This window comes from Brassica napus, chromosome A7 (genome assembly GCF_020379485.1).
Source record: "Brassica napus cultivar Da-Ae chromosome A7, Da-Ae, whole genome shotgun sequence".
Classification (NCBI taxonomy): Eukaryota; Viridiplantae; Streptophyta; class Magnoliopsida; order Brassicales; family Brassicaceae; genus Brassica; species Brassica napus.
Window position 1 is genome coordinate 5,959,029 of NC_063440.1, and position 14,347 is coordinate 5,973,375.

General features: G+C 41.6%; 2 non-coding genes across 2 annotated transcripts; one reads left to right on the plus strand and one right to left on the minus strand.

Annotated features, from left to right (window-relative positions):
- Positions 1-2,728: 2,728 nt before the first annotated feature.
- Positions 2,729-2,834, plus strand: LOC125576750. The gene has a single exon (XR_007315176.1). It is a non-coding gene; the product is annotated as a small nucleolar RNA R71 (small nucleolar RNA).
- Positions 2,835-12,875: 10,041 nt separating this feature from the next.
- LOC125576760 lies at positions 12,876-12,981 on the minus strand. Its single transcript, XR_007315186.1, has one exon. It is a non-coding gene; the product is annotated as a small nucleolar RNA R71 (small nucleolar RNA).
- Between the last annotated feature and the right edge of the window lie 1,366 nt (positions 12,982-14,347).

Sequence of the window (14,347 nt, forward strand, 5' to 3'; positions counted from 1 at the left end):
TGGATGAATCAGATTAACTTGACTTCGAAATCTTGGCGGAAACATCTCATTGTGCGAACTCCATATCGGTCCCATGTTTTGGGTAGAAAACACTCCATCTTGAACTTTTGAACGAAATCCGCCTAACTTGGACTAACATTTCCCAAATGATGCTTGACGCTTAATCACCAACTTACTGTATCATTCTTGATGATATATGGTTCCATATCCTTCTTGCAATCTTCTGAACAATGGGCCACGTTAGCTGTTCTGCTCCTAGTGTTGCATTCGAAATCTTCCTCTATACAAAATCTACATCGAATGGTTTAGTACTTGTCGGTGTTGTCCCAACTTCTTTATCTTGTTCACAAACTTCAAGATCTCTTGTTGCAACGGAATGGTGCTGCTGCGTCCATCGTTTTGTACTACTGCTGAACTATCTCCGCCACCAATGTTAAGCTTGAAACAAGTGCTGAACCAATCAGGCTTGTACGTCTCTGGTTCTGGTACGTTTGGGCATAAGCTGGATTGAAATGAGCAGCCGAAAGAATGTGTCATATGAAGTCGGATATTCTGAACCGGATCATCACGAACAACGTCAACTTTGACTTCAATAAAACACGGGCCAAAGATGTAATTGATGTGTCAACTCTGTCTCATATATCTTTGAATATCGATACCCACACTAGAAATTGTAGGAACCGTAGGAAAGCATGATGATACCAACTCCGAGCATGATGGTAGCAAGCCCGAGCACGTCGTTAGCTCCCCCGAGCATGATGATAATGGATTGAAGCATGACCGGATTGAACCAAAACATGACGATAACAAACTGAATCATGACGGTCGAAAGCTCAATCATGACTGTAGGAATCTCGATCTTGACAGGATCAAAATTGGTAAGTGCACTCCACTCCGTCGAGCTTGTCTTGATGCATCTCGTATGAAAGATAATAGTAAGGTAACTACCTATGACTATCTATCCTAAGATGAAGGAACCAGCCAGCACATCCTAATTATCCTTGCGACTCATTTTGACTCGAAAAATGTTTGAAACAAGTCCCATTCAAGCATCGTATAACCATGCTCTGATACCACCTTTGTGACACCCCCGATCTGGTCTAAGTATAAGTTGACTCGACCAACCGTGCAACAATCAAACAAGAACATGCACAGCCGATCACTCGTAACTGAAACCAAATCGAGAAGCCACAATGTGTACATAAACGACTAACCCGAAGTTCCCAAAATAAATCCAGGTACCTTAGGTCAACTGCCTAAGTACACATATCCTATTAGGTACAACCCGAGGCTTTACAACCTTAAGAGTAATACCCAATAGTTGGTTCGTCCGGACAAGGACTAATATCATTTGGAACCCGTACTTTAAAAACATTCTTTATACACTATATACTTATTCATTTAAAAGAATCTTACAAAATCTTATAGATTAACCTCGAGGTTTTCGGTCAACAAACCTTATACATAAAGTATATCAAAACGACTGCAAGGATAATAAAACTACCGCTGGCTAATGTCGTTCCTTCCCGTCCTATTTAAAGGGTTAGGTTTTGGTTCGGGTAGGTTTGCTAATGGTTTAGGTGGTGGTCTAAGTGCATTGATGTAATCATTATCGATTGAAGGTAACCGCACTCGGTATGTCAGAGGTGCCTGTCGAGCGATGGGAGGTGTGTTGTGACGATCGACGTCGGGCTAACTCTGTCGATCGATGGTTGGCTCAACCGATCGATCGATTTTATCATAGAAAGGGGAGGGTGGGTGAGGATGCTTAGCTGTGAATTCTTCATGAGTTAGAATTCGAACCGCAATGCATTCAGTCGAATTGGCAGACGTCGTCGATCGATGACTGGAGCAATCCGTCCATCGATCTTCATCATGGTCTGTCGATCGATGCGAGTTCATCGACATCGGTCGACACCATTGGGATCCGCCGAGACTCATGGAGCTTTCGATTTCGAAATCTCCTTCCTCAAGCTTTTCATTTCTCACCACTTGCCAGAAATCATCATCTATGATGGCATTTACGTGGTGTTTTCCTTTGTCGGCTCCTGCCTCTCTAGTGAAAGCTTCTTGCCTCTTTATAGTCTTGCCCGTCTGAATTACTTGAGTTTTAAGTTTTCTCACCTGAGTCCCTAAGGTCTCGATTTTGGTGTTCAGATTGTTGTAGGCAGAGTCTATCTTACCGTTGAAATCCACGGTGATTTGTTGTTGTCCCAACAGTACTCGATCAAGCATATCTTCGATCTTGCTTTCCTGAGTCTGGGGTGGTGGATTTTGGTAGTAAGAGTTCGAGTAGCTCTTGCTGTTGTCGAAGGGTTTTTGAAATTGTGAATTTTGATTACTCCTTTGGCCATTTCTAAAGAAGTTTCTGTTTCCGCCCTGGTTTCCAAATTTCTGGAATCCGGTACCTCCAATATAGTTCACATCTTCTTCTCCTTCTGTACCTGCTACTTCTCCTTCAGCTGAACAGACTCGCTTCTTAAGAAGCTCGTGCACATCTAACTTAGCTCTTACTTCGTCCATCTGTTCCTTCCCGATAGAGGCTACAGACTTCTTCCGTTCAGCGTCAGTGTTTTTGATGCTGCTGCTGTTAGCAAGGTTTTTGATAAGTCTCACAGCTTCCAACGGATTCCGAGTAGTGAAGTTTCCTTCACTCGCCATATCAAGAGCCATTTGATACTGTAAGGCGAGACCTCAGAAGAAAGTTCTTAGCAGCTGCACTTCATTAAATCCGTGGTGTGGACAGTCTCGGTTGAAAAACCTAAATCTAATCCACGCATCTTTGAAGGACTCTCCAGCCTTCTGCGAGAATGTGGAAATTTTGTTCCGAAGTTCTTCAGCGCGCGCCTCATCGAAAAAGTTTTGTAAGAAAGCATTCTTGATGTCGCTCCAGGATGTTAAAGATCCTGTGGGTTGCTGCCTAAGCCAGTGCATCGCTTCTCCATTCAGCGTGTATCTGAAGAGCTTGCACAGCAGGTAATCTTTGGGGACTCCTTCCATCCGAATGGCAGCGATTAGATCCTTGAACCATTCTAAATGGTCCATAGGATGCTCGTGCGGTAACCCAGAGTAGGGTATCTGCGACACGAGAGTGTAGTACTGAGGCTTCAGCTCAAAATTCTGCTTCTGGATCTCCGGAAATCGAATTGCTGATCTGTTGGAATAGTACTCATCTGGGCGATTGTAGTCGGCCAGTGGTTTCGATCGAGCGTCCTCATCTACAGGTTGAGCAGCTCCTGTAGCATCAGCATCAGGGATTACAGTTCCCTGAGCATATATTTTCTGACTTGTTGCATTATGCAGATGACCGGCCTGGTCATACAGGTTTCCGTTCTCATTCTGAGTTAGAATAATAATGTTTACCATTTTTGACGACACAGTATCGATCGACGTACGCGGTGTAGTATCGATCGTTGTCGAACGATTGGGATCGATCGACGATGACGGTCTGGTGTTGGTCGACGGTTGATTGTGCGTATCAATCGACGACGAAGTTCTTGCGTCGAGCGATGTGGAACGTTGACCTCTACGGATGGTGCGTTCCAAATGAGCAGGATCGTCTGAGAACAGCAAGTCTTTCTCCTTGTTGCTTCTGGTACCGCTGGGCATGCACCTGAAAAGACAAGAAAAATAAAAATTATTAGAAAAAGAGGGTAAAGAAAAGAAAGAGAATTAATAAAACTAAATCTAATGGCGATCAAAGCTCCCCGGCAACGGCGCCAAATTTGATACCACTCATATTACCCTAAGGAATGTTACTCTCATCAAAAGAGGTTCAGATGTAGTACTTAGGGATCGAATCCACAAGGAGCTAGGGAACAATTAAATCTAGTGTTTATTAATTCTAAAGGTTGTAATGTTTTAAATGAAATAGCAATAGTAACTAGCGAGTAAATGATAAATGTAACTTAGGTTGGGAATGATATTAGATGCAGGGCCACTATTCAGGTGTTGGAGATTATAATTCCTATAGATGCCTAACTGTTGCATGCATGATATATTAGAGCTCATTCGCTTAACTCAATGATCAGCTGTCACATGTACCACTGGTTAACAGACTAGATCTTGTGTCTCACTGGTTAGATGCAGACACAAGAGAGTGTCGATCGATAGTCTATCAGACGTCGACCGATACACCTTTACCAACATCGATCGATTGTCAGTTGAGGACATCGATCGACGGGTTCTAGCCAGGCCTATGCGCGAGTATGAAAATGCTCTACTAAGATTCTAAATTGGCGGTTAGTCCTCTCTAGCAATCTTAATATGATAGATAGATGTCAGGATGGGATAACAAGGGTGCTTGAATATGCAATCCTATGATCAAGTTCTAGTTAGCTAGGCTAAAACAAGCAATGAATACAAATCTATCATGAATATCACAACAAGGCAGATCTATAGGTTGGGGCTAATCCCACAAACCTATCTGAACCCTGGATCTAACAGTTGAACTACTCAGACATAGCAAAGCAATTCATATTAATAGATAAATAGAAACTCATAGAATAGATGATAAGAAAATGAAACAAGGTGTTCCAATCACAAGTGATCTTCTCTCCAAATGAAACTTGTAACAAAACTAGGTCTAGAAAAGAAAAGCTCTCTCTGCCGTCAAAAACACTTGCAGTATATATTCTACTAGGTTAAAAACTCGTCAGGGTATTTTGGTAAATTGGCTTGGCCTTGGTTTTTAAGTCTGCTGAATCCAAAATGTCGCGTCTGGTGTCTCGACATCGATCGATGGTACTTGTGTACATCGATCGATATTAATCTTCATCTGTCGAGGCATTTCCTGATATCGATCGTCAGCACTGATGCGCATCGATCGATTATTCTTCCTCTCGTCGACCTCTAAGTGGTCAGCTCGGGTGAAATGTCTTTTAAGCTCCAAAATGCTCCAAAGTCATAGCTTTACTCCGAAATGCACTTGAACCTGAAAACATACCTAGAAGAGTAGAAAACATAGATATATATATAGTAAAATACTAATATACCATGGATAAAAATGGGTCAAATCCAAGGTATATCAACCATCTCGATATCGATCGACAACACTTCATCAACAACGATCGATTGTCACTTCATTGTATCGATCGATACTGAGCAGGTTATTGTTCTTACTTGTTAAATTTTGTACTTCTACTTTATGATTTTCACCTTACCACCGACTGTGTTACACTGGGGACAATGTAATTTAAGTCTGGGGGGATTACTAACGTTTATCTACCTTTATGAGTCTTATTTAAAATATTTTCTAAATATGTTTTTATTGAGTCAAGAAGAATATAATGAACTTATTAGATTCATGCTTGTTATCTAACCACTCTTTAGCACTATTGCAGACTTACTGATTGCAGATAGTACTAAAGATACTAAAGTGAATTAATCTGTCAACTATGTTCACACTTGCTGAGATTGTTTGAAGGAACCGAAACTGACCTCCAACCTAATTTGACTTAACTGTTTGTCTTGGGGCTTGGTATACACTGGATCTGATTCCTCCTTCAGGTCTGAAAGGTAAAAGTCTGAGTGATTTTGGTTTCCTTATCTCCTCCCTTTGGCATCCTAATAAAATAAAATAAAAGATTGAGATGATTTCTTGCAGCTTATAGGGGTAGGAACATTACCGATGACCCCATTATTCTACTCTAATAGAATGATCACACATTGTTGGAAGCGAGGGGTAGGTACATTACCGATGACCCCACTATTCGCCTACACTTTGTCAAGAAAAGAAAAAGAAAAAATAAAAAGTAAAAAAATAAAAAAATCGAAAAGAAGGTGAATAAGATGGACTGCATCAGCATCTTTGTTCATTGGAATTGAGATAAAAATGATTCAGAGAAGGGAGATATAGAGTAAAAGAAACCAGAACAAGACTACCTGTTTACTCAGATACCTGTTGGGGTAAGAGTCCATGTGTCTTGTGATCGATACTCCCAAGGTAAAGCATACACATTTATTTATGTTAAGAAATGAGGTTGGTAGAGGGAAATGTCAGACATGATTTGCTAAGATGTTGGCTAGGTGAATTTGGTTGCTAAGCTAGGATATTGTATAATGTGCTTCTGTGATTAGGAATTCTTAGATGTGGATTGCAATATTGTAAAGGTGATGATTCTAAATTTTTAATCATGGTCTATAAGTGTTTTAAAGTGTTTTAAGATACAATTATTATGTTTTGGAGTCTATTTAGAGTATTTACAGGTTCAAGGACGTTTAGGAGAAATATGGTGATTTTGGAGTCTTTTGGAGCCTTTGGAGGTGCAGAGTTGCATAGACGCGTCAGATGTTTAGCTATGGATGGAGACCTTCCGACCGTTAGATTGAGCCCATATTTAGACACAAGATAGAGCTTTGAGTTAGCTTTCCAATGCCACCGGTCTCAGGTCAATCAGCATCCTGTAGCAGACGTTATGCCCGTTTTACTGAATAGTGGTTAGTCTGCCTCGCGAGAGGAAGCTGCCGAGAAGAGGAAGCCGCGTCGATCGATGCAGCACTCTGCACGTCGATCGATGGAGATCCCAGATCGTGGGCCTTGTATATTTTATGACTGCGTGAAGCCCAGAAGTAACCACAAATTACCAGAATGCCTTTGGACGACCAGAAATCCTATTTATGTTATTTATAAGCCATTGTTGACGGCTACGCTTTCTACACGCTTTCATTTCCATTGTTTCTCTTAGGAGAGAAGGGAGGAACTCCTATCAGAGTCCTCCTGGAACTCCATTGGTTTTCTTAATCATTTCTATTCCAGTTTTACATCTATTTCATCTATGATTTCTGTGACAAACTTCATGTCTGAATAGATCCACCTGTTAGATTCAGGGTTCAGATAGGTTTGTGGGATTAGCCCCAAATTATAGATCTGCCTTGTTGTGATATTCATGATAGATTTGGATTCATTGCTTGTTTTAGAGTAATTAACTAGAACTTGATGTGGGAACCAAAATTCGCACTGTCGATTTCCGTTTAAATAAGGAAACTAGGAAAACCCTAATTTCCCAGAGGACCCGGATATCTGTTAATTACCACACGTCAAGCAATCAGAACACGAGAATGACAACGATAAAAATAAGGAATCGAAAAAGAGAGCAAAGAAGATCTTATTTCCGAATTTGCGTATGAGCGTTTACAACAAGGTATAAACCTGGGCTCGAGAGCTGTCGGCGAGATTCCTAGTTCTAGCAACCCTAAGACGGCTAAACCTAATTGAGTTGCAGCTCGAAATAACAAAAACGGAAAAATGCCTAAATTGCTCTAAGTGCTAAGTTTGCCATAATCCTAGGGAGGATACTAACCGATGCTCCTGTGTCACACATTGAATGGGAAAATTCAACACCGTTGACTATGCATTGTATTGCAAACTTCCCAGGATCACTCTTCTTCGTCAGTGTGATCCTGTGTTTCATCTTTCCTCTGACTTGATGAAACATTCTCCTAATGTCCTCCTCAGTTACCTTTGTTTCTCTGAAGAACATCCACAACCGGTGTGTGAAGTAAGCTTCATCAAAAGGTTTTTCGATTGGGATTCTGAGGACTCGTTTAGTGAAACCATCCAGCTCCTTATCGTTAGCTTCCCTCTTAAGGTTTTTAGGAATCTTCTCCTTTCTTTTCCTTAACCTTCTCCTTTCAGATTCTTGTTCTTCTTGAACAGATTCTGTTTAACTAGTTAAAGGGTTAGGTTTTGGTTCGGGTGGGTTTGCTAATGGTTTAGGTGGTGGTCTGAGTGCATTGATGTAATCATTATCGATTGAGGGTAACCACACTCGGTATGTCAGAGGTGTCTGTCGATCGATGGGAGGTGTGTTGTGACGATCGACGTCGGACTCACTCTGTCGATCGATGGTTGAGTTAACTGATCGATCGATTTTTTCATAGAAAGGGGAGGGTGGGTGAGGATGCTTAGCTGCGAATTCTTCATGAATTAGAATTCGAACCGCATTGCATTCAGTCAAATTATTCTTCAGCAGCACTGATGCGTATCGATCCATTATTCTTCCTCTCGTAAGCACTGATGCGTATCGATCGATTATTCTTCCTCTTGTCGACCTCTAAGTGGTCAGCTCGGGTGAAATGTCCTTTATGCTCCAAAATGCTCCAAAGTCATAGCTTTACTCCGAAATGCACCTGAACCTGAAAACATACCTAGAAGAGTAGAAAACATAGATGTATATATAGTAAAATAATAATATACCATGGATAAAAATGGGTCAAATCCAAGGTATATCAGCTACCATCATGGTCGGAGTTGGTATCATCATGCTTTCATGCGGTTCCTACAACTTCTAGTGTGGATATCGATATTCAAAGATATATGAGACAGAGTTGACAGATCAATTACATCTTCGGCCCATGTTTTATTGAAGTCAAAGTTGACGTTGTTGGTGATGATCCGGTTCAGAATATCCGACTTCATATGACATATTCTTTCGGCTGCTCATTTCAATCCAGCTTATGCCCAAACGTACCAGAACCAGAGACGTACAAGCCTGATTGATTCAGCACTTGTTTCAAGCTTAACGTTGGTGGCGGAGATAGTTCAGTAGTAGTACAAGACGATGGACGCACCAGCACCAGTCCGTTGCAACAAGACTTCTTGAAGTTTGTGAACAAGATAAAAAAGTTTGGACAACACCGACAAGTACTAAACCATTCGATGTAGATTTTGTATAGAGGAAGATTTCGAATGCAACACAAGGAGCAGAACAACTAACGTGGTCCATTGGTCAGAAGAATGCAAGAAGGATATGGAACCATACATCATCAAGAATGATACAATAAGTTGGTGATTAAGCGTCAAGCATCATTTGGGAAATGTTAGTCCAAGTTAGGTGGATTTCTTTCAAGAGTTCAAGATGGAGTGTTTTCTACCCAAAACATGGGACCGATATGGAGTTCGCACAGTGAGATGTTTCCGCCAATATTTCGAAGTCAAGTTAATCTGATTCATCGATTATGGTTTGGAGGATGAGCTAAAGATCATGACGATGTACTATTGTGACTTAGCCATTAATCTCAGAGTAACCCAAACTATAAAGCTCAAGAGCTATGAGGAGTTGGTGGAGGATCACATGAATTCTACAGAAGCCGTTTTTACTAAAGAAGTTTACCAAGTCATGTAGATTATTTAACTATCAACCTATTCAGATAGAAGGTAATTTTCAAGTAATGAATCAAGAAAGTCGATGGAGATAATTTTTGTTGGACGTTTCATCAGATCAAGACCGAGGACCCTGAGTTGTTTTGGTTTTGGCTAGCAAGGAGAGTAAGGTGATGATTGTTCAAGTATATAAAATCCTCGATCGCTTACGTCATTCACGCTTCGGTGGTGCCAGTAATGAGTACAGAGGTTATCCTACCATGGCCCATGAAGTTACCCGATCTTTTTCCTTATACCTAGGGTACCGCTTGTTAAACTTGTTCGCTTTCCTTACTATTAGTCACTAACTAAGTGTTTGGCTATTTGGGTAGAGCCTATACTTTATAGTTGCCTGGACCGTCAAAACCTCTGAAAAGGTCCAATCACAGGTTTGCTTCTTATCCCATTGCGTGTTGTGTGCATTTTTAAAATTTATGAAGGATTAAATAAATAAGTGAAGGAGTGATCAAGGTGTCGTATGAGACCTTGCCTCTATGGACGGAATTTTCCGCCCATATTGTGTTGGATGTGGGAACAACACATAGATGTAGTTCTCGGGTAGTGTCATTGTTTTAGGAAGGATTCACTTTAGTGAATTCAGGTACACTGTTCTTATTCGTGGAAGTACTGGCTGCCATTTAGAGTTATGGTATGCCTTCGTATCCCATCCCCATTCCTTAGTACTTCCATTAGAGCGGTTTGTTTCTATCTAGAGTGAGATTGGCTATCTAGTTATCGAGCTCAATTAGGATGTTGTTGAGGAAGGAAGTCTTTGAGAGAAGACCAGTTACCGTTGGCCTGCAGTAGTATTCTACTAAGTGTTGGAGCCTCACTCATATCAGTCTGGAGAGTTGGGAACCTTTTGGGAAACGGTGAAGTGGCGTATTCCATTATCATCATAATTGGGCGGAGAGAAAATAACAAGAAGCAGAGTATCGAGGACAGTTAGATAACTAGGGAACATGAAGCTATGTTTAAGAAAGTGGAAAATTTGTTGACATCCAGAAGTAACCCGTCAAGTATTCTGGTTGAACCTTGATTCGCTGCAATAGCCTAGGCATCTATCCAAGTGGTTCTAGCCGAATTAAAGTAGCAGTCAGAAGATTTGTTTGGAGAAAGGTTTCGTTCGACTTAGTTATTTTCTGTGGAGTGTACCCATGTCAGTGGTAAAGAAGAAGAACCAGAGTTTGTGGTTATGATCGAGTATAATATCAAGGACGTGACCATCAGGGTCAAGTATCAAGTTCTAGAATTGAAGAATGGTTAAGATCGGTCGCAAGGCGCAGTTTTATTCCAAGGACGTTTGATGGACGCTTCACGTTGCAGTAAGTATTTCTGCACGGAAATTGGAAGTTAGATCCCTTAGTCAGTAAATGGAACAAGGAGTTGTTGCATATTTACAAAAGATCGCTACTACTACATAATGGTCGTACTCAATCAGTTAGAGGAAGTATTGATGAAGTATGCAATCAGTTAGAGGAAGTATCTACGTCTATGCATATCTTAGACTTGCATGAGCCTAATGATATACCCTGGATTTGACCCATTTTTATCCATGGTATATTACTATTTTACTATATATATATATATATATATATATCTATGTTTTCTACTCTTCTAGGTATGTTTTCAGGTTCAGGTGCATTTCGGAGTAAAGCTATGACTTTGGAGCATTTTGGAGCATAAATGACATTTCACCCGAGCTGACCACTTAGAGGTCGACGAGAGGAAGAATAATCGATCGATACGCATCAGTGCTGACGATCGATATCAGGAAATGCCTCGACAGATGAAGATTAATATCGATCGATGTACACATGTACCGTCGATCGATGTCGAGACACCAGACGCGGCATTTTGGATTCAGCAGACTTAAAAACCAAGGCCAAGCCAAATTACCAAAATGCCCTGACGAGTTTTTAACCTAGTAGAATATATACTGCCTAAGTGTTTGACGGCAGAGAGAGCTTTTTCTTTTCTAGACCTAGTTTTGTTACAAGTTTCATTTGGGAGAGAAGATCACTTGTGATTGGAACTCCTTGTTTCATTTCCTTATCATCTATTCTATGAGTTTCTATTTATCCATTGATATGAATTGCTTTGCTATGTCTGAGTAGTTCAACTGTTAGATCCAGGGTTCAGATAGGTTTGTGGGATTAGCCCCAAACTATAGATCTGCCTTGTTGTGATATTCATGATAGATTTGTACTCATTGCTTGTTTTAGCCTAGCTAACTAGAACATGATCATAGGATTGCATATTCAAGCACCCTTGTTATCCCATCCTGACATCTATCTATCATATTAGGATTGCTAGAGAGGGCTAACCGCCAATTTAGAATCTTAGTAGAGCATTTTCATACTCGCGCATAGGCCTGGCTAGAACCCATCGATCGATGTCCTCAACTGACAATCGATCGATGTTGGCAAAAGTGTATCGGTCGACGTCTTAATAGACTATCGATCGACACTCTCTTGTGTCTGCATCTAACCGGTGAGACACAAGATCTAGTCTGTTAACCAGTGGTACATGCGACAGCTGATCACTGAGTTAAGCGAATGAGCTCTAATATATCATGCATGCAACAGTTAGGCATCTATAGGAATTATAATCTCCAACACCTGAATAGTGGCCTTGCATCTAATATCATTTCTAACCTAAGTTACATTTATCATTTACTCGCTAGTTACTATTGCTATTTTATTGAAACATTACAACATTTAGAATTAATAAACACTAGATTTAATTGTTCCCTAGCTCCTTGTGGATTCGATCCCTAAGTACTACATCTGAACCTCTTTTGATGAGAGTAACACTCCTTAGGGTAATTTGAGTGGTATCAAATTTGGCGCCGTTGCCGGGGAGCTTTGATCGCCATTAGATTTAGTTTTATTAGTTCTTATTCTTTTCTTTACCCCATTTTCTAATAATCTTTCTTTTTCTTGTCTTTTCAGGTGCATGCCCAGCGGTACCAGAAGCAACAAGGAGAAAGACTTGCTGTTCCCAGACGATCCTGCTCATTTGGAACGCACCATCCGTAGAGGTCAACGTTCCACATCGCTCGACGCAACCACTTCGTCGTCGATCGATACGCACAACCAACCGTCGACCGACACTAGACCGTCATTGTCGATCGATCCCAGTCATCCGACAACGATCGACACTAGTCCGTCATTGTCGATTGATAACGTGTCGTCAAAAATGGTAAACATTATTATTCTAACTCAGGATGAGAACGGAAACCTGTATGACCAGGCCGGTCATCTGCGTAATGCAACAGGTCAGAAAATAGATGCTCAGAGAACTGTAATCCCTGATGCTGATGCTACAGGAGCTGCTCAACCTGTAGATGAGGACGCTCGATCGAAACCACTGGCCGACTACAATCGCCCAGATGAGTACTATTCCAACAGATCAGCGATTCGACTTCCGGAGATACATAAGCAGAATTTCGAGCTGAAGCCTCAATACTATACTGTCGTGTCGCAGATACCTTACTCTGGGTTACCGCACGAGCATCCTATGGACCATTTGGAACGGTTCGAGGATCTAATCGCTGCCATTCGAATGGAAGGAGTCCCCGAAGATTACCTGCTGTGCAAGCTCTTCAGATACACGCTGAATGGAGAAGCGATGCACTGGCTTAGGCAGCAACCCACATGATCTTTAACATCCTGGAGCGACATCAAGAATGCTTTCTTACGAAACTTCTTCGATGAGGCGCGCGCTGAAGAACTTCGGAACAAAATTTCCACATTCTCGCAGAAGGCTGGAGAGTCCTTCAAAGATGCGTGGATTAGATTTAGGTTTTTCCAGCGAGACTGTCCACACCACGGATTTAATGAAGTGCAGCTGCTAAGGCTGGAGGTCTCGCCTTACAGTATCAACTGGCTCTTGATACGGCGAGTGAAGGAAACTTCACTACTTGGAATCCGTTGGAAGCTGTGAGACTTATCGAAAACCTTGCTAACAGCAGCAGCACCAAAAACACTGACTCTGAACGGATGAAGTCTGTAGCCTCTATCGGGAAGGAACAGATGGACGAAGTAAGAGCTAAGTTAGATGTGGTGCACGAACTTCTTAGGAAGCAAGTATGTTCAGCTGAAGGAGAAGTAGCAGATACCGAAGGAGAAGAAGATGTGAACTACATCGGAGGTACCGGATTCCAAAATTTTTGGAAACCAGGGCGGAAACATAAACTTCTTTGGAAATGGCCAAAGAAGTAACCAAAGTTCACAATTTCAAAAACCCTTCAACAACAGCAAGAGCTACTCGAACTCTTACTATCAAAATCCACCACCCCAAACTCAGGAAAGCAAGATCGAAGAAATGCTTGATCGAGTACTGTTGGGACAACAACAAATCACCGTGGATTTCAACGGTAAGATAGACTCTGCCTACAACAATCTGAACACCAAAATCGAGACCTTAGGGACTCAGGTGAGAAAACTTGAAACCCAAGTAATTCAGACGGGCGAGACTATTAAGAGGCAAGAAGCTTTTGCTAGAGAAGCAGGAGCCGACAAAGGGAAACACCACGTAAATGCCATCATAGATGATGAATTCTGGCAAGTGGTGAGAAATGAAAACCTTGAGGAAGGAGATTTCGAAATCGAAAGCTCCATGAGTCTCGGCGGATCCCAATGGTGTCGACCGATGTCGATGAACTCGCATCGATCGACAGACCATGATGAAGATCGATGGACGGATTACTCCAGACATCGATCGACGTCGTCTGCCGATTCGACTGAATGCAATGCGGTTCGAATTCTAACTCATGAAGAATTCGCAGCTAAGCATCCTCACCCACCCTCCCCTTTCTATGAAAAAATCGATCGATCGGTTAACTCAACCATCGATCGACAGAGTGAGTCCGACGTCGATCGTCACAACACACCTCCCATCGATCGACAGGCACCTCTGACATACCGAGTGCGGTTACCCTCAATCGATAATGATTACATCAATGCACTCAGACCACCACCTAAACCATTAGCAAACCCACCCGAACCAACACCCAACCCTTTAAATAGTTCAACAGAACCTGTTCAAGAAGAACAAGAATCTGAAGGGAGAAGGTTAAGGAAAAGGAAGGAGAAGATTCCTAAAAACCTTAAGAGGGAAGCTAACGATAAGGAGATGGATGGTTTCACTAAACGAGTCCTCAGAATCCCAATCGAAAAACCTTTTGATGAAGCTTACTTC